This window comes from Callithrix jacchus, chromosome 6 (genome assembly GCF_049354715.1).
Source record: "Callithrix jacchus isolate 240 chromosome 6, calJac240_pri, whole genome shotgun sequence".
Classification (NCBI taxonomy): domain Eukaryota; kingdom Metazoa; phylum Chordata; class Mammalia; order Primates; family Cebidae; genus Callithrix; species Callithrix jacchus.
The window spans coordinates 122,661,216-122,683,203 of record NC_133507.1 but is presented as its reverse complement, the minus strand read 5'-3'; the positions used below and the strand labels follow the sequence as shown (position 1 = coordinate 122,683,203).

At 38.1% G+C, this 21,988-nt stretch overlaps 1 protein-coding gene across 8 annotated transcripts in view; it reads left to right on the top strand.

The window, feature by feature from the left end:
- CATSPERT (catsper channel auxiliary subunit tau) overlaps positions 1-21,988 on the top strand; it is a 250,019-nt gene that overhangs the window by 99,383 nt on the left and 128,648 nt on the right. The window lies entirely within an intron of this gene.

Sequence of the window (21,988 nt, the reverse complement as noted above, 5' to 3'; positions counted from 1 at the left end):
AAAATAACATTCTTGCTTTTTCTGAATGTGAAAGTAATGCACAGTTACAGAAAATTTAGAAAATGGAGAAATGTATAGAAGAGAAAACAAAAGTAGTTATAATTCTACTGCTACATTTAACAATTTTATTTTCTTATAGCTTTTATTATGCATATATATATCTTATGAATTTTAAAAGCTTGAATCAAAACATAAATAATTTATATATATATTTTTAGTTTACACACATGCTACATGAATTTTCTTAAACATTTGCAGGATATAGAATATCCTCAAATATTAATATTCCATAAGATTTTAAGTAGTTTTCATATTGTTGAACATTAAGTTTGAAATTAACATTCTTTTGTTTATTTATTTGGATCTGTGGATCTGTGATTGTCTCCTGGCTATTTACAGAAATGGCATGCTAACAAATTGCTGTCCAGAAAGATTGTACCACTTCACATTCTTGCCAACAGTATTTGAGTATTAATGGTCTTTTAAATAATGATTATCACTTCTTCTTGCTCTTTAGTCATTTTGGTTTTCCCTGCTGTGAGTAGACAGATCATCTCCTTTGTTCATTTTTTTTTCTTTTGAAGACTTGGGGATTTTATTTAGGTTTTATAATGAACTATTTTTATTTTCAAGGTATTAACCACTTGTATAGGCACATAATTTGTGGTTTACCTTTTAATTTCTGTATTACATTCAGTCTGACTTCCAAAATATTCAGTTTTCATTTGATAAGTGAGTTATTTATTGCTATATAACAAACCACTCCAAAATCTGGTGGATTAAAACAACTGTTTTATTATCTCTCAAGATACTTGCTTGCTGGGCAGTTCTTTTGGTCCACTTGATGTTGGATGTTAGCTGGACTTATAGTTATCTAGGAACCTGATTGGGCTGGAACACTCATGATCACTCACTTGTCTTACACCTTGAATAGCTGTTAAGGCTGGGTTCAGCTGGGATGAAAGAACATCTGGTTTGATGTGTCTGTTTTTCTCCTTTCTTTCTCAGATATATATGTCAGGATAGATAGATAGATAGATAGATAGATAGATAGATAGATAATAAATAGATTTCTCTTTCCATGTAATCTTGGGAATTATCCTTCTCTCTCTCCATGGGACTTCTTCTTATGGTCTCTCTATGTAATCTCTCTAACAAGGCAGCCGAGCTTTTTATGTGGCAACTCAAGGCTTCCAAAATACAAAAACAGAAGCTTCAGATCTCCTTAATACATAGGCTTGGGACTAGCAGAGGGTCACCCTCACTACATTCTGTTAATTACAGGAACTCCCATGCTTAGGCCTGATTTAGTATGGGAGGGGACTACAGAAGAGCATGAATCTTGGGAGGGGTTGTGCATTGGGGGCCATATTTGGAGATGAACTAAGTTCCAAGTAAGATCTTTCTCCCACATGCAAAATATACTCACTTCCTTCCTATGATCCTCAATGTCATGCTATTACTGAATCAAACTCAGGCTTGAAGTACAGAATTTTATCATCTAAATAAGGTTCATGTGGGTGAGGCTCTTTAGGTATGGCTCCTCTCAAACTTAAAACCTATGAATTGAAGAAAGCATTTATCTGTCCCCTGCATATAATGGTGAGCCAGGAACAAGAAAATTGGAACAGACACATTTTAAAGGCAGAGGGAAGGAAAATATGAGGCATATATCAGTCAGTTGACCATAGTAATTCTGAAGTTCTTGGCCTTGCCCTCAAGTTTTGGCCTTACCTTGAATAATCATTTTTTCCATAAGAAAGAACTTCTGTTTGTAGTTGCAGCCCATGTTCTGTGTGTAGGAAGTTGAAGGTTCAAATTTGTCTTTTCATTTTTGCTTTCAGTGAAGAATTGAAATTTTACATACGTGTCTTTTCATTCGAAACTATCTCTGTTCCTTTCAGTCTAATATGCTATGATTCTCTTAAAGATTTTGTGGGCTTCCTGTATATCAAATTAAGATCTTAATTAGTCAAATGTTACACTTTTAAATATCAAGACAGGCCCTTATTTCCCTGGGCTGAGAGTCAGGGTGCTGTGGCAAAATGTCCTTAAGAAATGTAGAAGTGCCCTTGTCTGGCAAAGGCCTAAGATGCTATTTAAGATTCTTAAAATAATTTTTGTCTCACTGAGTAGGCCTATGAGTCACCACCTTAAGTCTTTCTGAGGTCTTAACAGATCTTACAGCCATACCTTTGTCATCTGACCCTGAACCACATTCCAATGAACCCATGAATGAGTCCCCAATGACTTCTATATTACTAAATGTGGTTATCTGTTCTCAGTCCTCATCTTTGTGACTACTTAACCACGTTTGACACAAATAGTTGTACCTTTTTCTTGAAATAGATCTTTTTCACTGGCCTTTTGTAATATTACATTCTCCTAGTTTTCTTCCTTCTTTATTGACTGCTCTTCGCTGAGGAGGTCTCCTCTTCCAATTTCTAAATGTAGGATTGTCTCCTACCCAGTCCTTGTATTTTATTTTTTCTCTAACCTTTCTAGGTTATTCATTCAGTCCTGTAACTTTAAATATCATTGATAAATGAATAACTCCCACATCTTGGAGCTCTTCATTGACCTCCAGGAGTATATATGTAAGAACTTATTCTGTTTAGATATCTTACAGAAATGTCAAACTTAACATGATGAAGACTGAATTCTTAATTTCACCTCTACTGACTCTCCACCCCTAATTTAGATTCCCTCCTCTTAATGTTCCCTATTCATTTAATCTTTTCAGCATATAAACATTCCAGGCATTATTTCTAGGTGTATGGAATATGTTGTTGAACGTAAAAGACAAAAATAAACGTTCTTATGGAGCTTATACTCAAAAAAGGCAAAAATAAATGTTCTTGTGGAGCTTATATTCTTATAAATGGCACCTCTTAACTTTAAAGACCAATATCCTAGAAGTCAACCTTGGTATTGTGGTTTCTCTCATATCTTATATCCAATTCACCCTCAAGTCTTGTTAATTCTGTATTCAAGATATATCTGAAATCCACCACTGTCATTGCTATCACCTTAGACCAAGCTACTCTCATCTCTCCTGTCTGCTATAAAAGCAGAGTTTTCCTACTCCAAATTTTGCCTCTGTCTAGTTTGTTCTTCTCATAGCAGCCAGACCAATCTTGTAAAGATTTCATCTAAATCATGTCACTCCCCTGATCAGTATTCTTCAATAGCATGTTTTCATGCCTGGAATAAAGCCCACACTTCTCACCATCATCTACAGTGCCCCACTTAATCTTTCTGTCCTCATGTCTTAGCATTGCTCCCTTTGTTCACTCTGCTTCAGCCACATTAGTCTTCTTGCTATTCCTTGAACAAGCTAAACTTTTTTCAGCCTCAAGGTCTTTCTGATATTCTTCTCTGTCAGGGGAATGCTCTCCCCCGTGGATCTTCTCAGGGTTCATTCATTCACACCATTTAGGACTCTGCTCACATATTCCCTCCTTAATGGATGGAGGGGGGCTTCTCTGATCACTCTATGTAAAATAATTACCTATCCATTCCCCCTCCTCCATCCCTAGTTTTCTTTCTTCATGTATCATATTATGTTTATTTACTCATTTATTGTCTGTTACTCCCATTTGACTTTAAATTACAGATAGTACTGAGATTTAGTCTTTTTTTTATTGCATTTTAGGTTTTGGGGTACATGTGCAGAACCTGCAATACAGTTGCATGGGTACACACATGGCAGTGTGTTTTGTTTGCTTTCTCCCCTTCACCCACATTTGGCATTTCTCCCCAGGCTATCCCTCCCCACTGCCCCCTCCCACTGGCCCTCCCCTTTTCCCCCCAATAGACCCCAGTGTTTAGTACTCCCCTCTCTGTGTCCATGTGCAATAAAAAAAAAGACTAAATCTCAGTACTATCTGTAATTTAAAGTCAAATGGGAGTAACAGACAATAAATGAGTAAATAAACATAATATGATACATGAAGAAAGAAAACTAGGGATGGAGGAGGGGGGATGGATAGGTAATTTTTCATCACCCGCCTATGAGTGAGAATATGCGGTGTTTCATTTTCTGTTCTTGTGTCAGTTTGCTGAGAATGATGTTCTCCAAATTCATCCATGTCCCTACAAACGACATAAACACATCATTTCTGATTGCTGCATAATATTCCATGGTGTATATGTGCCACATTTTCCCAATCCAGTCTGTCAACAATGGACATTTGGGTTGATTGCAGGTCTTTGCTATTGTAAACAGTGCTGGAATGAACATTCGTGTGCATGTGTCCTTTTTTTTTTTTTTTAATTTTTTATTGGATTTTAGGTTTTGGGGTACATGAGCAGAGCATGCAAGACAGTTGCGTAGGTACACACATGGCAGTGTGCTTTGCTTTTCTTCTCCCCTTCACCCACATTTGGCATTTCTCCCCAGGCTATCCCTCCCCACCTCCCCCTCCCACTGGCCCTCCCCATTTCCCCCCAATAGACCCCAGTGTTTAGTACTCCCCTTTCTGTGTCCATGTGTTCTCATTTTTCATCACCCACCTATGAGTGAGGTTATGCGGTGTTTCATTTTCTGTTCTTGTGTCAGTTTGCTGAGGATGATGTTTTCCAGATTCATCCATGTCCCTACAAACGACATGAACTCATCATTTCTGATTGCTGCATAATATTCCATGGTGTATATGTGCCACATTTTTCCAATCCAGTCTATTATCAATGGGCATTTGGGTTGATTCCAGGTCTTTGCTATTGTAAACAGTGCTGCAATGAACATTCGTGTACATGTGTCCTTATAGTAGAACGATTTATAGTCTTTTGGATATATACCCAGTAATGGGATTGCTGGGTCAAATGGAATTTCTATTTCTAAGGCCTTGAGGAATCGCCACACTGTCTTCCACAATGGTTGAACTAATTTACACTCCCACCAACAGTGTAAAAGTGTTCCTTTTTCTCCACATCCTCTCCAGCATCTGTTGTCTCCAGATTTTTTAATGATCGCCATTCTAACTGGCGTGAGATGGTATCTCAATGTGGTTTTGATTTGCATCTCTCTGATGACCAGTGACGATGAGCATTTTTTCATATGATTGTTGGCCTCGTATATGTCTTCTTTCGTAAAGTATCTGTTCATATCCTTTGCCCACTTTTGAATGGGCTTGTTTGTTTTTTTCCTATAAATCTGTTTGAGTTCTTTGTAAATTCTGGATATCAGCCCTTTGTCAGATGGGTAGACTGCAAAAATTTTTTCCCATTCTGTTGGTTGCCGATCCACTCTAGTTACTGTTTCTTTTGCCGTGCAGAAGCTGTGGAGTTTCATTAGGTCCCATTTGTCTATTTTGGCTTTTGTTGCCAATGCTTTTGGTGTTTTGTTCATGAAGTCCTTGCCTACTCCTATGTCCTGGATGGTTTTGCCTAGATTTCCTTCAAGGGTTTTTATGGTGCCAGGTCTTATGTTTAAGTCTTTAATCCATCTGGAGTTAATTTTAGTGTAAGGTGTCAGGAAGGGGTCCAGTTTCTGCTTTCTGCACATGGCTAGCCAGTTTTCCCAACACCATTTGTTAAACATGGAATCCTTGCCCCATTGCTTGTTTTTGTCAGGTTTATCAAAGATTGTATAGTTGTATGTATGTTGTGTTGCCTCCGGTGCCTCTGTTTTGTTCCATTGGTCTATATCTCTGTTTTGGTACCAGTACCATGCTGTTTTGATTACTGTAGCCTTGTAGTATAGTTTGAAATCCGGTAGTGTGATGCCCCCCGCTGTGTTCTTTTTGCTTAGAATTGACTTGGCTATGCAGGCTCTCTTTTGGTTCCATATGAAGTTCATGGTGGTTTTTTCCAGTTCTGTGAAGAAAGTCAATGGTAGCTTGATGGGGATAGCGTTGATTCTGTAAATTACTTTGGGCAGTATAGCCATTTTCACGATATTAATTCTTCCTAACCATGAACATGGAATGTTTCTCCATCTGTTTGTGTCCTCTCTGATTTCATTGAGCAGTGGTTTGTAGTTCTCCTTGAAGAGGTTCCTTACGTTCCTTGTGAGTTGTATTCCAAGGTATTTTATTCTTTTTGTAGCAATTGCGAATGGCAGTTTGCTCTTGATTTGGCTTTCTTTAAGTCTGTTATTGGTGTAGACGAATGCTTGTGATTTTTGTACATTGATTTTATATCCTGAGACTTTGCTGAAGTTGCTTATCAGTTTCAGGAGTTTTTGGGCTGAGGCGATGGGGTCTTCTAGGTACACTATCATGTCGTCTGCAAATAGAGACAATTTGGCTTCCACCTTTCCTATTTGAATACCCTTTATTTCTTTTTCTTGCCTGATTGCTCTGGCTAGAACTTCCAGTACTATATTGAATAGGAGTGGTGAGAGAGGGCATCCTTGTCTAGTGCCAGATTTTAAAGGGAATGCTTCCAGTTTTTGCCCATTCAGTATGATATTGGCTGTTGGTTTGTCATAAATAGCTTTTATTACTTTGAGATACGTTCCATCGATACCGAGTTTATTGAGGGTTTTTAGCATAAAGGGCTGTTGAATTTTGTCAAATGCCTTCTCTGCATCAATTGAGATAATCATGTGGTTTTTGTTTTTGGTTCTGTTTATGTGGTGAATTACGTTGATAGACTTGCGTATGTTGAACCAGCCTTGCATCCCCGGGATGAATCCTACTTGATCATGATGAATAAGTTTTTTGATTTGCTGTTGCAATCGGCTTGCCAATATTTTATTGAAGATTTTTGCATCTATGTTCATCATGGATATTGGCCTGAAGTTTTCTTTTCTCGTTGGGTCTCTGCCGGGTTTTGGTATCAGGATGATGTTGGTCTCATAAAATGATTTGGGAAGGATTCCCTCTTTTTGGATTGTTTGAAATAGTTTTAGAAGGAATGGTACCAGCTCCTCCTTGTGTGTCTGGTAGAATTCGGCTGTGGACCCGTCTGGACCTGGGCTTTTTTTGTGTGGTAGGCTCTTAATTGCTGCCTCAACTTCAGACCTTGTTATTGGTCTATTCATAGTTTCAGCTTCCTCCTGGTTTAGGCTTGGGAGGACACAGGAGTCCAGGAATTTATCCATTTCTTCCAGGTTTACTAGTTTATGTGCATAGAGTTGTTTGTAATATTCTCTGATGATGGTTTGAATTTCTGTGGAATCTGTGTTGATTTCCCCTTTATCACTTTTTATTGCATCTATTTGGTTGTTCTCTCTTTTCTTTTTAATCAATATGGCTAGTGGTCTGTCTATTTTGTTGATCTTTTCAAAAAACCAGCTCTTGGATTTATTGATTTTTTGAAGGGTTTTTCGTGTCTCAATCTCCTTCAGCTCAGCTCTGATCTTAGTTATTTCTTGTCTTCTGCTGGGTTTTGAGTTTTTTTGATCTTGCTCCTCTAGCTCTTTCAATTTTGACGATAGGGTGTCAATTTTGGATCTCTCCATTCTCCTCATATGGGCACTTATTGCTATATACTTTCCTCTAGAGACTGCTTTAAATGTGTCCCAGAGGTTCTGGCACGTTGTGTCTTTGTTCTCATTGGTTTCGAAGAACTTCTTTATTTCTGCCTTCATTTCATTGTTTACCCAGTCAACATTCAAGAGCCAGTTGTTCAGTTTCCATGAAGCTGTGTGGTTCTGGGTTGGTTTCTGATTTCTGAGTTTTATCTTCATTGCACTATGGTCTGAGAGGCTGTTTGTTATGATTTCAGTTGTTTTGCATTTGCTGAGCAGTGCTTTACTTCCAATTATGTGGTCGATTTTAGAGTAGGTGTGATGTGGTGCTGAGAAGAATGTATATTCTGTGGATTTGGGGTGAAGAGTTCTGTAAATGTCTATCAGGTTTGCTTGCTCCAGGTCTGAGTTCAAGCCCTGGATATCCTTGTTGATTTTCTGTCTGGTTGATCTGTCTAATATTGACAGTGGAGTGTTAAAGTCTCCCACTATTATTGTGTGGGAGTCTAAGTCTCTTTGTAAGTCATTAAGAACTTGCCTTATGTATCTGGGTGCTCCTGTGTTGGGTCCATATATGTTTAGGATCGTTAGCTCTTCTTGTTGTATCGATCCTTTTACCATTATGTAATGGCCTTCTTTGTCTCTTTTGATCTTTGTTGCTTTAAAGTCTATTTTATCAGAGATGAGAATTGCAACTCCTGCTTTTTTTTGCTCTCCATTTGCTTGGTAAATCTTCCTCCATCTTTTTATTTTGAGCCTTTGTGTATCCTTTCATGTGAGATGGGTTTCCTGGATACAGCACATTGATGGGTTTTGGCTTTTTATCCAATTTGCCAGTCTGTGTCTTTTGATTGGTGCATTTAGTCCATTTACATTTAGGGTTAATATTGTTATGTGTGAATTTGATACTGCCATTTTGATGCTAAGTGGCCGTTTTTCCCGTTAGTTGTTGTAGATTCTTCATTATGTTGAAGCTCTTTAGCATTTAGTGTGATTTTGGAATGGCTGGTACTGGTTGTTCCTTTCTATGTGTAGTGCCTCTTTTAGGAGCTCTTGTAAAGCAGGCCTGGTGGTGACAAAATCTCTGAGTACTTGCTTGTTCACAAAGTATTTTATTTTTCCTTCACTTCTGAAGCTCAGTTTGGCTGGATATGAAATTCTGGGTTGAAAGTTCTTTTCTTTAAGAATGTTGAATATTGGCCCCCACTCTCTTCTGGCTTGTAGTGTTTCTGCCAAGAGATCTGCTGTGAGTCTGATGGGCTTCTCTTTGTGGGTGACCCGACCTTTCTCTCTGGCTGCCCTTAGTATTTTCTCCTTCATTTCAACCTTGTTGAATCTGACGATTATGTGCCTTGGGGTTGCTCTTCTTGTGGAATATCTTTGTGGTGTTCTCTGTATTTCCTCCATTTGAGCGTTGGCCTGTCTTGCTAGGTGGGGGAAATTTTCCTGGATGATGTCCTGAAGAGAATTTTCCAGCTTGGATTCATTCTCTTCGTCCCCTTCTGGTACACCTATCAAACGTAGGTTAGGTCTTTTCACATAGTCCCACATTTCTTGGAGACTTTGTTCATTCTTTTTGCGCTTTTTTCTCTGATCTTGGTTTCTCATTTTATTTCGTTGAGTTGATCTTCGACTTCTGATATTCTTTCTTCTGCTTGGTCAATTCAGCTATTGAAACTTGTGCATGCTTCGCGAAGTTCTCGTATTGTGTTTTTCAGCTCCTTTAATTCATTCATATTCCTCTCTAAGTTATCCATTCTTGTTATCATTTCTTCAAATCTTTTTTCAAGGTTCTTAGTTTCTTTGCATTGATTTAATACATGTTCTTTTAGTTCACAAAAGTTTTTCATTATCCACCTTCTGAAGTCTAATTCCATCATTTCATCACAGTCATTCTCTGTCCAGCTTTGTTCCCTTGCTGGTGAGGAGTTTTGGTCCTTTCTGGGAGGCGAGTTGTTCTGATTTCGGGTGTTTTCCTCCTTCTTGCACTGGTTTGTTCCCATCTTTGTGGATTTATCCACTTGTCGTCTGCGTCGTTGCTGACTTTTCGATTGGGTCTCTTAGTGGACACCTCTCTGCGGATTAACCGAGAGCTTCAATCCTGGGTTCTTCTCACAGCGCCATCGATTTAGTCTTATTTACCACCATATCTTACTATCTAGTAATAATGATGAGTATTTTAAATTAAAAGACTGATACATAATTCGAGCTCTTACTACTTAGAACTCACCGCTAATAGTGATGGGTACATGGTAGGCAGTCAATAAATATTTCTTTAATTATTTGGTTAAAAATACTGCAGGGTCTTGAGGCATTTGCTCTGGAAACTCTGGATATATTATAACTCCTGGGCCTCACTGTATGAAATTAAATCAATCAGCTAGTTATAGGAAATTCAAATCATTTTAATACTCTTAAGGTGGGTGAACCATCAAGCTCTGACACACTAAAAGTCAAGCATAAGGCAGTAAGATTAATTTCACAAAGGGTAAGTGGTAAGAGCTCTAATAATTTATGAGTCTTTGAGTTTAAAAGCCCGTAGGGTCGGCAGAAGATTAGGGTTAAAGAAGACAGGGAGTGATGTATGTTACATCATCAACCTCATATCTTCTATTCATCCATTTATGTTTAACTGCCCTCTTTAGGTCATGAATTCCACTCCTTAAATTTAAGTCCCTTAATAATGATTGATGGTACTGTTGGGAAATATGCCATAATCTCCCCAAAACATTGTCCTTGCTAACTCTGTACTTCGAATCAAGCAAAACCATGCATGTGAAATGCACCTTGAAATTATTTTATCCACAGCCTTCTAAATTTTAATTTTTTCATAAATTGCCAAAAAATGTGTATATTTATGAGATACAATGTGATTTTTTTTTTTTGAGACAAAGTGTCACTCTGTTGCCCAAGCTGGAGTGCTGTGGTGCAATCTTGGCTCACTGTAGCCTCCACCTCCCGAGTTCAAGTAATTCTCCTGCCTCAGCCTTCTGAGTAGCTGGTACTACAGGCACATTGGCCTCCCAAAGTGCTGAGACTACAGGCATGAGCCAACAGTGTGATCTTATAATCTATGTATATATTATAAATAGAGTCAATCAATATAATTAACATATATATCACCTCACCAATTTATCCTTTTTTGTAGGGAGAACATTACAAATGTGTTTTAGAAACTTGGAAATATATGTTATTATTAACTGTGGTCCCCTTACAGTGGAATAGATCACTGGAACTTATTTCTGCATTCTAACTGAAAGTTCATACCTGTTTGAACATCTTTCTTTTTCTCACCTCTTTTTCTCTTCTTCCCCCAGCCTCTGGAACCCACTTTTCTAGTCTCTGTTTCTACGAGATTTCACATGTAAGTGAGATGATGCAGTATTTGTCTTTCTTCTAACTTATTTCATTTTGCATGGTGTCTTCTAGTTTTATCCATATTATCACAAATGACAGAATTTTCTTCTTTTTTAAGGCTGTATAGTATTCCACTGGGTACTTATACTATATTTTCTTTATCCATTAATCTGTTGATAGACACTTATGTTACTTCCATATCTTAGCTATTATAAATAGCACAACAGTAAACATGGGGATGCATATATCTCTTTATATACCAATTTCAAATCTTTTGGATATACACCCAGAAGTAGGATTGCTGGACCATATGGTAATTCTATTTTTAGTTTTATTAGAAACCTCCATACTACTTCTAAAATGGCTATATTAATTTACAACCTTTGAGCAATGACTGTTCAGATCCCTTGCCCATTTTTAAATTAGCTTATTTGTTTTCTTGCTTTTGAGTTGTTTCAGTATCTGATATATTTTGCATATTAGCCTCATATCAGCTATATGGTTTGCAAATATTTTCTTCCAGTTCATGGTTTGTCTTTTCACTCTGTTCATTGTTTCCTTTCTTGTACAGAAGCTTTTGAATTGATGCAACTCCATTTGTCTATTTTTGCTTTTGATGCCTGGGTTTTTGGAGTCCTATCCAAGAAATTATTGTATAGGCCAGTATTGTGGAGATGTTCCCTTATGTTTTCTTCTATTAACTTTACAATTCCACATCTTACATTTAAGTCTTTTATACATTTTGAGATGATTTTTGTGTATGGTGTGAGACAAGTGTTCAATTTCATCTTCTGCAATTGGGGATCCATTTTTCCCAACACTATTTATTAAAGAGTGTGTTCTTTCCCCGTTGTGTTTTTGGCATCTATGTCAAAAATCAGCTAATTAGAAATGCTAAATATTTGGGTTTATTACTGGGCTGTCTGCCTGTAATTGGTTTAATATGTAATGCCAGTGCCATGCTGTTTTGATTACAATAGCTTTATAACATAATTTGAAACCAGGGAGTTTGATGGATCCAGCTTTGTTCTTTTTGCTCAAGATTGCTTTGGCTGTTTTGGGTCTTTTATGGTTCCATATGGATTTAAGGGTTATTTTTTCCTATTTATGTCAAAAATGGCATTGGAGTTTTAATAGAAATTGGATTGAACCTGTAGATTGCTTTGGGTAGTATGGATGTTTTAAAAATATTAATTCTTACAATTTATGAACATGGGCTATCTTTCCATTTGTTTGTATCTTCTTTCCTCAGTGATTCATAGTTTTCCTTGTAGAGAGGTCTTTTACCTCCTTGGTTTAGTTTTATTCCTAGATAATTTATTTTTAATATAGCTATGGTAAATGGGATTGCCTTCTTGATTTCTTTTCTTAGCTAGCTCACTGTGTATAGAAACTATGGATTTTTGTTGTTTTTTCCTTCCAACTTTTATTTTAGGTTCAGGGGGTACTTCTGCAGGCTTGTTACATGGATAAATTGCATGTCTCTGGGGCTTAGTGTACAAATTACTTTATCACCCAGGTAGTAAACATTGTATCCAATAGGTAGTTTTTCAATACTCACCCTATTTCCATCCTCCACTTTAGAGTAGGCCCTGATATCTATTCCCTTCTCTCTGTCATATGTATTCAGTGTTTAGCTCCTGTTTATAATCAGCTAATTAGAAATGCTAAATATTTGGGTTTATTACTGTTTTGTGAGAACATTTCATTTTCCATTCCTGCATTAATTCCCTTAGGATAATGATCTTCAGCTGCATCCATGTTTCTGCAAAGGACATTATTTCATTTTTTTTATGGTTGCATCAGATTCCTTGGTAAATACATACCACATTTGCCTTACCCAGTCTACCACTGATGGAAGTCTAGGTTGATTCCATGTCTTTACTGTTGTAAAGATATATGCATGTATATGTTCATGAACATATACATGCATGTGTCTTTTTGGTCAAATAATTTATATTCCTTGGGCATATACCTAGTAATAGAATTGCTGGGTCGAGTGGTATTCTGTTTTAAGTTTTTTGAAAACTCTCCAAACAGCTTTCCACAGTGGCTGAACTAATTTACATTTACACTAACAGTGTATAAGTGTTCTCTTTTCTCCACAGCCTCACCAGCATCTATTGTTTTTTGACTTTTTAATAATGGCAATTCTGAATGGTGTGAGATGTTAACATTATTGTGGTTTTCATTTGCATTTCTCTTTGATGACTAGTAATTTTGAGCATTTTTCATATGTTTGTTGGTGGTGTGTATGTCTTTTGAGAAGTGTCTGTTCATGTCATTTCCCACTTTTTAATGGGGTTTTTCACTTTTTGCTTGTTGACTCAAGTTTGTTATAGATTCTGGATATTAGATCTTTGTCAGAAGCATAGTTTGCAAATATTTTATCCCATTCTTTAAGTTGTCTGTTTGCTCTGTTAATAGTTTCTTCTGCTGTGCAGAAGCTCTTTTGTTTAATTAGGTCCCACTTGTCAATTTTTATATTTGTTGCAATTGTTTTAGGAGTCTTCATTATTAAATCTTTTCCAGGGCTGATATCCAGAATGGTTTTCTAGGTTTCCTTCTAGAGTTTTTTTATAGTTTTAGGTTGTACATTTAAGTCTTTAATCCATCTTGAGGTGATTTTTTTTTGTATGGTGAAAGGAAGGGGTCTGTTTTAATCATCTACATATGGCTAGCAAGTTATCCTAGCACCATTTATTTAGTAGGGAGTGCTTTCCCCATTGCTTGTTATTGCCAACTTTGTCAAACTTCAGATGGATATTGGTGTGTGGCTTTATTTCTGGATTTGCTATTCTGTTCCATTGGTCTATGTGTCTGTTTTGTGCCAATACCATGCTGTTTTGGTTACTGTTACCTTGTACTGTAGTTTGAAGTTGGATAGTATGATGCTTCCATCTTTGTTCTTTCTGCTTAGAAGTGCTTTGGGTATTTGGGCTCTTTTTGGCTCCATATGAATTTTGGTATAGCTTTTTTCTAATTCTGTGAAAAATGTCATTGGAGGTTTGACAGAAATAGTATTAAATCTATAAGTTGCTTGGGGCAGTATGGCTATTTTAACAATATTGATTCTCCCTCTCTATGAGCATGGAATGTTTTACCATTTGTTTGTCTTGTCTCTGATTTCTTTTAGTAGTGCTTTGTGACTCTAGTAATAGAGATCTTTCACCTCTGTAGTTACTTGTATTTCTAGGTATTTTACTCTTATTTTAGTTATTGTGGATGGGACTGCATTCTTGATTTGGTGCTCAGCTTGGACATTATTGGTGCATAGAAATGCTAGTGATTTTTATACATTAATTTTTGCACCCTGAAACTTCGCTGAAGTTGTTTATCAGATCTAGGAGCCTTTGGGCAGAGACTATGGGGTTTTCTAGGTATAGAATTATATCATCTGCAAACAGGGATAGTTTGACTTCCTCACTTCCTTTTTGGATGCTTTTTATTTCTTTATCTTGCCTGATTGTTCTGGATAGAAATTCCAGAACTACATTGAATAAGAGTAGAGAGAGTTGGCATACTTGCCTTGTTTTGGTTCTCAAGGGGAATGCTTCTATCTTTTGCCTGTTCAGTATGATGTTGGCTATGGGTTTGTCATACATGGCAGTGGCTTCTGGAAAACACCCTTGTTGGGCATCTGAGACTGTGCTGCAAGTAGTTATGGCCAAGCAGGGACCCTGGGAGTGACCAGCAGATGAGGGAATGGAACCATTCAGACAAAATTGGCCCCATCTCATAGACAGGATACCCCTGTTCTGTCCAAGACCAACAGTCAATAAAAGCCAAAGTCACCTAGAGGAATATTGCAGGCCTGACCATGGTCCACTGCAGTTTTCCTGTACCTAAACCCTCTGGGCTCCATACAGGTTGAAGTCCAATCCCTGCCAACTCTGCAAGCAGCTCTCTCTGTCAGCTCAAATGTCTGTGGGTGTCATGGGGTCACCTGCAGCTAGAATTCTGGAGATCCATGTTGAGACTGGACCACTCTGTAACCTATTTAACTTACACTTTCCTTAGGAGCTGCTTGGGGCCAGGAATGAGTCCTGGTGCTTGGCAACCACATGCAGGGTTCCCAGCTTCCTCCCATTTCAGCCAGAGTACACATCTTCCCTCTGTCCACTCTCAATGCCTTCCTTCCAAAGATCTTCTTGGAGTGTGTTGGTCTTCTTGATGATCTTATCTTGATGAGAGAAACTCTTCCTGGCTGTGTCTAGTTGGAAATCCTGGTTTCTCTTCCTGGATTTTTGTATGTTAGTTTTGTATCCCTCATCTTTGCTGAATTCATTGATCAGTTCTAAGAGTTTTTGATAGAGTCTTTACATTTTTCTATATATGAGATCATGTTTCTGCAAACAGATAATTTGACTTCCTCATTCCCAATTTGGATGCCGTTAATTTCTTTCTCTTGCCTAATTACTCTGGGTACAAAGTACCATGTTTAATAAAAGTGGTTAGAGTGGGTGTTGTCTTGTTTCAGTTCTTAGCTGAAACCTTTTCCCCCATTCAGTATGATGTTAGCTGTGCATTTGTCATGGAGGGCCTTAATTACATACTGAAGTGTACTAAATATACTAAATTGAGTATTGAGGTACTTTCATTTTATACCTAAGTGATTAAGAGTTTTTATCATAAAGGGATGTTGAATTTTATCAAATCCTTTTTCTAATCTATTGAGATAATCATATAGTTTTTGTCCTTCTTTCTGTTGATGCAATGTATCATGTTTAGTGATTTGCACATGCTGAACCATCCTTGAGTTCCTGGGATAAATCCCACTTGATCATGGTTACTACTGGATTTGATTTGCTAGCATTTTATTTGGGACTTTTGCGTCTACATTAATCAGGGATATTGACCTGTAATTTTCTTTTTATGTTGTGTCATTGTCTGCTTTTGGTATCAGGGTGATGCTGGTCTTATACAACGAGTTAGGAAGAGATATCACTCTTCCATATCGGGTTTGAATTTGTGTCCCTGCCCAAATCTAATGTCAGATTGGACAGTGGGCCTGGTGGGAGATGATTGGATCATGGGGAAGGATTTCTCTCTTGCTGTTCCCATGATAGTGAGTGAGTTATCAGGAGATCTGATGGTTTAAAACTGTGGGCACCTCTCTGTCTCTCTGTCTGTCTCTCTCTGTCTGTGTCTGTGTCTCTGTCTCTCTCTCTCTCCTGCTACCATGTGAAGAAGGTGCTTGCTATTCCTTGCCTTTTGCCATGATTGTAAGTTAAGTTTCCTGAGGCCTTCCAGCCATACTTCCTGTAAGCCTATAGAATTGTGAGTCAATTCATAAATTACCCAGTCTCAGGTAGTTCTTTATAACAGTGCAAGAACAAACTAATACAGCGTTTTCTCTGATTTATTTTTTGGAATAGTTTGAGAAGAATTTGTATTAATTCTTCCTTAAAGTTCAGTAGAATTCAGAGGTTGGTCAAGCAAGTTGGTCTTGGACCCTGTTAGGAGATGTTTTATTGCTAATTCATTCTCATTACTTCTTATTGGTCTGTTCAGACTTTCTATTTCTTCTTGGTTCAGTCTTGGCATGTTGTATGTTTCCCATATATCCATTTCCTCTAGGTTTTCAAATTTGTTGATAATGTTATTCATGATGGTCTCTAATGATTTTTTTTTATTTCTGTGGTATCCACTGTGATGTCTCCTCTTTTGTTTCTAATTTTATTTATTTGAGTCTTCTCTATTTTTTTCTAGTCTTGCTAATGGTTTTTCCATTTTATTTATGTTTCAAGAAACAACTTTTTGTTGATCGTTTGTATTTATTTAGTACCAATTTTATTTATTTTTTCTCTGATCTTTATAATTTCTTTTCTTTTACTAATTTTGTGTCTGGTTTGTTCTTGCTTTCCTAGTTCATTGAGTTGTTTATTTAAAATCTTTCTGGTTTTTTGATGTAGGCATTTATTACTATAAACTTGCCTCTTAAAACAGCTTTTGCTGTTTGAAGATTTTGGTTATGTTGTGTTGCCATTTCATTTGTTTCAGTGAGCTTTAATTTTTTTTATTTTTGAGACAGGGTCTCACTCTGTTGCCCAGACTGGAGGCACAATCTTGACTCACCACAACGTCGGCCTTCGAGACTCAAATGATTCTCCTGCCTCAGCCTCCTGAGTAGCTGGGATTACAGGCATATGTCACTACTGCCCAGCTAATTTTTGTATATTTAGTGGAGATGGGGTTTCACCATGTTGGCCAGGCTGGTCTTGAACTCCTGACCTCAAATTATCTACTTGCCTCAGCCTCCCAAAGTGCTGGGATTACAGGCATGAGCCACTGCACCCAACCTTCAATGAACTTTAATTCTTAATTTCTTTCTTCACCCAGAGGTTATTCATGAGCATATTGTTTAATTTCCATGTATTTGTATAATTTTAAATGTTTCTCTGACTGATTTCTAGTTTTATTCCCTTATGGTCAGATAAGAGACAAGATAAGATTTCAATTTTGAAAAGCTTTTGAGACTTGTTTTGTGTCCTAACATGTAGTCATTGCTGAAGAATGTTCTGTGTGCTGATGAAAAGAATGTGTTTTTGGCAGCTGTTTAAGTGAAATGTACTATAAATGTCTGTTAAGTCCCTTTGGTCTATGGTGTAGTTTAAATCCAATGTTTCTTTGTTGATTTTCTTTCTAGGTGACCTGTCCAATGCTGATAGTGGATTGTTGATGTCTCCAGCTATTATTGTATTGGGGCCCATCTCTCTCTTTATATTTAATAATATTTGCTTTATATATATAGGTGCTATAAACAATATTTACAATTGTTATTCTCTTGCTGAGTTGATCCTTTTGTTATTATTATATAATGTTCTTCATTATTTCTTTTGACAGCTTTTTACTTGAAGTCTGTTTTGTCTGATGTAAGTATACCTATCCCTGCTTGCTTTTGGTTTCTGTTTGTGTGGAATATCTTTTTCCATCTCTTTGATTTCAAGTGTTTGCCAGTGAAGTGATTTTTCTTTTAGGCAACATATATTTGCATCTTGTTAGGTTTATTCATTCATCCAGTGTATAGTTTTTAAGTTGGCATTTGATCCATTTACAGTCAAGGTTATACTTGATAGGTGAGGATTTTTTTGTCTGTCTGAGTTATTTCAAAGGACCTGTCTTCAAAATTCAGAAATTTTTTATTCTGCTTGGTCTAGTCTGATGTTAAAGCTCTTGATTGTATATTTTATTTCATTCATTTAATTCTTCACAGCATTCCTATGTTATGATCTCCATCCTTTGTGGAATTTCTCACCCATATCATGATTTTTTCCCTGATTTTATCAAATCATCAATCTATATTCTTTTGTATCTCAGAGTTTGCTTAAGGTTATTATTTTGTGTATTTTTCTGGAATTTAATGTATTTCCTTATGCTTGGGATCTGTTACTAGAGAATTATTGTGTTCCTTTGTGTCATGTTTCCTGCTTTTTCATGTTTGATATGTTTTTAGGTAGATTTCTTCATATCTGATATAATAGTCACCTCTTTTGGGGAAGTTTTATAGGGAAAGACATTTGTTTAGATGGGTTTTGAGGTGTTGTTTCAGTAGGGGACACTGGATTTGATTCTAGATGGACACAGTAGTGTAGTCACCATGTAGTTTTTTCAGCACAATCTGTGCTTGTGTCATTTGCATCTCAGTGACCTAGGCTGGAAGAGTTTACGGCAGTGGTGGTGAACAAAGTTTCTTCCTACCCAGGAAGGAAGGAAGGAAAAGTCACCTAGATTTAGCTTGTGGGATTTGGGCATAGTTCATGATAGAGAAGGGAACTAACTTAACCTTACAGGTAAGACTCTTTAGGCCAATTTAACTGACCTAACAACAGCTGCTGTTGTTTCTATATCTGAATGTATATGAGGAGCTATTGTGTTATATGCTGGATCATCTCCATTTTGTAAACATCAGAATTATTGGAAGAGTCGTGTGTAAAGAAGTGCTAGTGTGACATACAAATCACTGCTTACCTGTCTCCATGTTCCCTTCCAAAGGGTTCAATAGAAAAATTACAGAATCCTAGTAGGACAAAGAGAAACCGTGGCCTTCCTTAAGGACTTAAAGGCAGCGGAGAAATGAAGAAATGCATTATCTCAATACAACATTTCTGTATGGCCAGTAAAATTTGCTAATGGAGCTGGAGACTTACAGTGCATTATTACCAACTGAATTCAGTGGTTGCCTCCATACCTTAGCTCTTCCAAACATTGTGACTTACTGAATCCGTTACACAGACTGCTGACACTTGGACATTGCGAACATACCTTTTGTACGCCACTGACACCTGAGGACTAAGATCAGTCTGTAAACATTTGTAGTACTCCTTTAGGGATACCTACCCATCTTCCATTTTCCATCAGTGAGTGGGTTGGGATTTAACCTGAATACTTGTACCCTCTGATATCCATACATTTCACTGTATAGATGATGTCCTATTGATTAGCAAGTTAAAAGCCTTAGTCTCAACAGTCATGAATATGGTATTGCCACATCTCCACTAGCAGAAGTGGCGATAAACTCTGACAAAATTAGGTGGACTGCTTACCAGATAAAGTTTTTTGGGTCTGTCTGGGCAGATTTGCAATGGGCAGTCATTTTGGCAGTCAAAGAAAAATTACTCTTTTTACAGTCTCCCTACCTCTGCCCCAACCACCAAAGAAGGAGGCCCAGTACCTTGATGGGCTCTGGGTATAGAAGGTGGTATGGCTTCACTTGGGCATTCTACTATGGCCTTAATCTTGGCTAACCTACAGACTGGCATCCTTTTAGTAGGGCCCAATTCAACAGGCTGAGTTAGAAGCTGTCCAGCAAGCTTATGTTAGGGGATCTACAATCCTACTGACTTCTTTGAGCTATGAATCTCTGTACTGATTGGAGCCTCTGCCTGAAGACACCCTTTGGGATTTTGGACTTGTTCACCTCTGACATAGCTACCAGGTACACTCTTTTTGAAAAGTAGTTATTACCTTGAGTACCTAGTACCAAGAGCTACTGACTTCTTGTCAAAAGTGAACACTCTAGCTGTGGAAACCTTGTGGCTCTTTGACTTTTTCCCATCTTGAGGTGAGTCAAGTTGGACTCAGCAACTAACAAGGTAGAAAGGGCCCAACAAGCCTCACTTGTAAAATGGCAATGGTAGATTCAAGAACACAGACGTCCTGGCCCCAGCAGTATTTCTTCTTTACATTAACAAGTGGCAATTATCCCTTTAGGGAAAATCTTGTCCCCAACTCTGTTCTCTGAAGAAAACTGCTGGTTAATTAGGGCTTTACCATAAATAATATAGTCCCCTGTTTCTGACTTTTGGTTTTTTTTTGAGACAGAGTCTCACTCTGGCACCCAGGTTGGAGTGCAGTGGTGTGATCTTGGCTCATTGCAACCTCTGCCTCCCAGGTTCAAGTGATTCTTCTGCCTCAGCCTCCCGAGTAGCTGAGTATACAGGTGTGCACCACCATGCTCAGCTAATTTTTTTATTTTTAGGAGAAACAGGGTTTCACCATATTGGCCAGGCTAGTCTTGAACTCCTGACCTTGTGATTTGCCTACCTTGGCCTCCCAAAGCGCTGGGATTACAGGTGTGAGTCACTGTGCCTAGCCCCGTTTCTGACTAAGGAGTCTTCTTCTGGCAGCATGTATAAAACTGGCAGGATAACTTGACAGCTTGTAAGTAGGGTAAAATCCTAGAATTTGCACTGCTTCTAGCAATTTTAACAATGAGAATGGGATGCTGAACAGACATGGCTTTCTGGAAGAGAAAGGGAAAGACAACCCTGTAGGCTGGGTTAGGGAATATGAGAAGATTCCTTGGATTTTAGTGTCAAGTGCATACCCAAGTGGTATGAGGCAGGGGTTTGGGAAGGGAAATGGCTAATAAGGGTCTTGCCCTTGTATTGTCTGTTAGTAACTGTTCACAGGCTGAGTTGTGACAGGCAGGATTGAAACAAACCACCCAAACAGTGCCTTGTTTGTTGCTGACTCTCCCTTAGTGGTGGGGAGGTGGGGAAGAAGGGGATGACTTCAGCTGCTTTAAGGAAAAGGCCCAGCATGCTGGGGAACTTCAGGCAGGTGAAGGACACGGTTTTGTGGTTCTATGAGACATAGGCACCAAAGGCTCCCATGTAGAGCTATAGCAGCCTGTGCTGGGAAGAAAAAAGTCCCTGAGCCCAGGAGCTTTCTGGAGGCACATAAGTACACGGGAGGAGGTAGTAAATACTGGGATGAGGAGGTGAAATAGAAAAAAAAAAGACTTCCTGTTAATCCAGCTTCATCCCATAGGCAAGGGGGGCCCTCTAGCTCCCTTGCTCTTTCTCTCTGTGCTCCTAGTCTGAAAATAATGTAAACTCCTGACATCTGTTGGAGCATCTGTGCCCTGCCCCCCTCCTCCCTGCCACTAATATGCAGGTGAGTCTGTGTTCTGGTAGGGAAAAAACCTCCACAAAAACCTGAAATCAATTAATATGGTTTAAGCAAAACTTACTGTGGGGGAAAAAGTTAAAGTGATCTTATGTGTAGGGCTCTCTGCCAATTCAATATATGTCATGTGCCACATAATGTTATGGTCAGCAACAGACCACATGATATGGTTTGGTTCTGTGTCCCCACCCAAGTCTCATCTCGAATTGTAATCCCCATGTGTTGAGGAAGGGGCCTGGCGGGAGGTGATTGGATTATGCTGTTCTCGTGACAGTGAGTGAGACCCAATGGTTTAAAAGTGTGGCACTTCCCCTTACCTCACTCAGTCACTCACTCACTCTCCTGTTGCCTTGCGAAGAAGGTGTTTGCTTCTCTTTTGCCCTCCACCTTGATTGTGAGTTTCCTGAGGCCTCCTCAGCTATGCCGAACTGTGAGTCAATTAAACCTCTTTTCCTTGCAAATTACCTAGTCTCAGGTAGTTCTTTAGAGCAGTGTGAAAACAGACTAATACACCAAATAGGGGATGGTGGTCTCATAAGACCATAATATCATATTTTACTGTACCTTTTCTATGTTTAGATACACAAATATTTACCATTGTATTACAGCCACCTACAGTATTTAGTTCAGTAACATGATGTACATGTTTGTAGCTTAGGAGAAATAGGCTACATCCCGTAGTATAGGTGTGTAGTGGGCCACACCATCTAAGTTTGTGTAAGTATGTACTATGAGGTTTACAAAGTGACAAAATCACCTGATGACACGTTTCTGAGTATATTCACATTAAGTGGCATGGGA